A 3,266-nucleotide genomic window follows, 5' to 3' on the forward strand; every position below is an offset into this window, starting at 1 on the left:
GGCAGGCAGTCCACCCTTTTTACACATTGCGGTAGGCAGTCCCCCATTTTTACACATAGCGGCAGGCAGTCCCAACAAATAAAGAAAGAAAGAGACAGAAAGAAATAAAGAAAGAAAGAGACAGAAAGAAAGAAAGAAATAAAGAGAAAGAAAGAAAGTAGAATCATACTTACCCTCTCCGCTGGCTCAGGCTCCTCGTGCAGCTTGACGATTCCCGGGCAGTAGACGAGGTGGAGGAGGGAGCCGCAGCAGCGCTGTGTTATTGGTGGAGGCGCTGCTGCTGCTGCCCCCCTGCTTCACTATAGGCTGTTCTCGGAAGACAGCCTATAGTGAAGCAGAGGGGCAGCAGCAGCAGCGCCTCCACCAGTAACAAAGCGCTGCTGCGGCTCCCTCCTTCACCTCCGTCCTCCTCCTTCCCCCGTCCGTGCCGCTGCTCTTCTCCTCTGTGGGAGGCTGTGCGCTGCGGGCAGCGGTTACCCGCAGCGCACATCGGCATGTAATGAGTCAGTTTGACTCATTACATGCTTGGGCCCCTGGACAGAGGCGGGCCCCAGTGCAACGCACTGCTTGCCCTGCCGGTAGTTCTGCCTCTGCCCAGTAACACATTACACATAGCATACACAGCCCCTCCATATTACACCCAGTAACACATTACACATAGCATACACAGCCCCTCCATATTACACCCAGTACCACATTACACATAGCATACACAGCCCCTCCACATTACACCCAGTAACACATTACACACAGCATACACAGCCCCTCCATATTACACCCAGTAACACATTAAACATAGCATACACAGCCCCTCCATATTACACCCAGTAACACACTACACACAGCATACACAGCCCCTCCATATGGGATGTAATCATGTTACCGGCGGTCAGGATCACGACCGCTTGAAATCCCAACAGTCGGCATTCTGACTAACAGGGACTATTCCCACTCGTGGGTGTCCACGACACACATAGAGTGGGAATAGAACCTGTGGTGAGCACAGCGAGCCTGCAGCATGGCGAGGCATCCAGTGAACAAGCTCCGTAGAGCGAAACGTACGTCACTTCCGGTCCGGTGTTCCGAACTTCCGGTCGGCGGACCGCGGACACCGGCGTCTCCACGCCTGGCTCACCCCTTCCCCACGGACTCCCTGAAGCTGCGATCAGCTACCAACAAGGGTATTTCATTCTCCTACGGAACAGTAGGTCCCTGGCTTTGTTTTTGAAACTGACCTTATTTACAAGTATCACGGACAATTTGTTATTTGTTTGCTGCAGATCACAAAGATTATCAGAATATACTAGCATCCATTATAAGCATCCACGGCCTTTTTTGACAATCAGGTTAACAAGCCAGGAAATAATAACATTCTAGCAGCAGGAGGGTCCGGTCATCATTATTATAATTACTATATTATATATATTCCTCATGTATCTTTTTTTCACACATAGGGGAGTTTTTTGGGACACACTACGCATCTGAAATGGGTTGCACCCATGATCTACCTGAATGTAATATTGTAGTATTTTGCTAACATACTTATTTAGCATTTAATTATATCCATTTGAAGTAACTACCATATATTTTCTAAGGCAAACCCATTTCTGGAACACCCTCTCATTCTGTTAAACAATCTTGGTGACTCTGCAATGCAATCTGGCAACAGGGCACCATTTTAGTTATAAAACAGAACAGCAGAAGTGTTCTTCTAACTTTCTTCGGCATCAGTGTCGTACCACACCACCCTCTCATTTTCTCATTCGATGCCGAGGCAGATGATAAAACAGCAGAAGTGGTGGGTTACTGTACCTGATCCCCCTTGTTCTTCCATTTTTTTCTCCTACTCTCTTTCTATCACCTTTCAGTTTTTGCTAATTTCATATACAACAGGGCCACACCTTTAAAAGCCTCAGTACTTCCACCAACCTGGGGGACCCCATCAAATCATTTTGGGACATATATCATTATTTTTGACATCAGAATCCGTGACAGTTTCTGCAAAAAAACAGGACTTGCAGCCATCATCATTGAGTTTTAAGACTCCCTTTACAAAAAGGTGGCACTGTAATATTTCGTCCTCGAAACCTTGATTTGATCTGGCGGACTTCACGCTATCCTTCAGGTGTGGGAGAATATTGGAGTACATTTGACACCACTTTTTTTCCAAGATTCAAGAGTGCTCATCACATCATCATCAGGACTATGGGCCTCTACAAGAAAACTCTGTGAAACTCTCACAGAACCGAGTACACAAAGTTCCTGGTGTCATCAGGTGTGGGATATATCTACCTGCGGTCAGACCATACTGAGTATGCCCAACCTCGTCTGATCTTGGAAGCCAAGCACTGTGGGCCAGGTCAGTACCTGGTTGGGAGACCACCAGGGAATACCGGGTACTGCAGGTATTTTTATCCAAACACAGGACACAGGACCAAGAAACCTTTCCTCCCTCTTTTCCCCTTTAAGATACATTCAGAAATTGGTGCTGAGCCAGGCACAACCCACCATTTGGTCATTTGTTATTTATTGATAATTTTCTTCCAGTGATACTTTCACTACCTATTTAATTATTACAATTACAGGGAGAAAAATTTTCATACCTATATATATGGTTTCTACCATATTAATCACTTGGAGACACCCATATAATTTTGCTCACAGAACCAACATGCCAATTTGTTTTTGTTATTTTCTCAGTGATTCATTCAGATAACAACATTTTTTTGATTTATTTAGACTATAGCCTTTCAATCATTATCTGTAACTATCAGTGCCTTTCCTCACTCCCCCCCCCCCCCCTCCCTTTGCCTATAGTCAATATTTTATGAAGGTTGACAATAAAAGTTATATTTTAATGAAACTCATCATTTCATCTTATTTACAAGTGTGCCCCAGAAAAGGTATATAGTCTTTCTTTTTTCTTTTGGCTCTGGTACTATACGGGAACCATCCCCCCTTTTTTTGTGTATCAGTTTACTGAACTACCTCTGGGAGCACCACCAACCTAGCGCCTAATATTAATTTTTTGTTTGTATATTAAAGGCCAGATGTTGGTTCACATATTAGAGCCTTTGCTCTAACAACATCATTTTATAACATCTATTACCCATACTGAGTGATCTTGTGCAGACTCTATCATATTCTTTTTTCTGAGTGCAGCGAGCCCGCAAGGGGCTTTGTTGCACTCATCCCCGCCGCCAGCAATCTGGCGTCTGGGATCCCAGCGTCATTAAGCTGACCGATGGGATCCCGACCACCGGTCA

At 45.2% G+C, this 3,266-nt stretch overlaps 1 pseudogene; it reads left to right on the forward strand.

The window, feature by feature from the left end:
* The first annotated feature begins 2,290 nt into the window (after positions 1 to 2,290).
* On the forward strand, positions 2,291 to 2,408 carry LOC134945533 (5S ribosomal RNA; annotated as a pseudogene).
* The last annotated feature ends 858 nt before the right edge of the window (positions 2,409 to 3,266 follow it).

Source organism: Pseudophryne corroboree, chromosome 1, assembly GCF_028390025.1.
Source record: "Pseudophryne corroboree isolate aPseCor3 chromosome 1, aPseCor3.hap2, whole genome shotgun sequence".
Classification (NCBI taxonomy): domain Eukaryota; kingdom Metazoa; phylum Chordata; class Amphibia; order Anura; family Myobatrachidae; genus Pseudophryne; species Pseudophryne corroboree.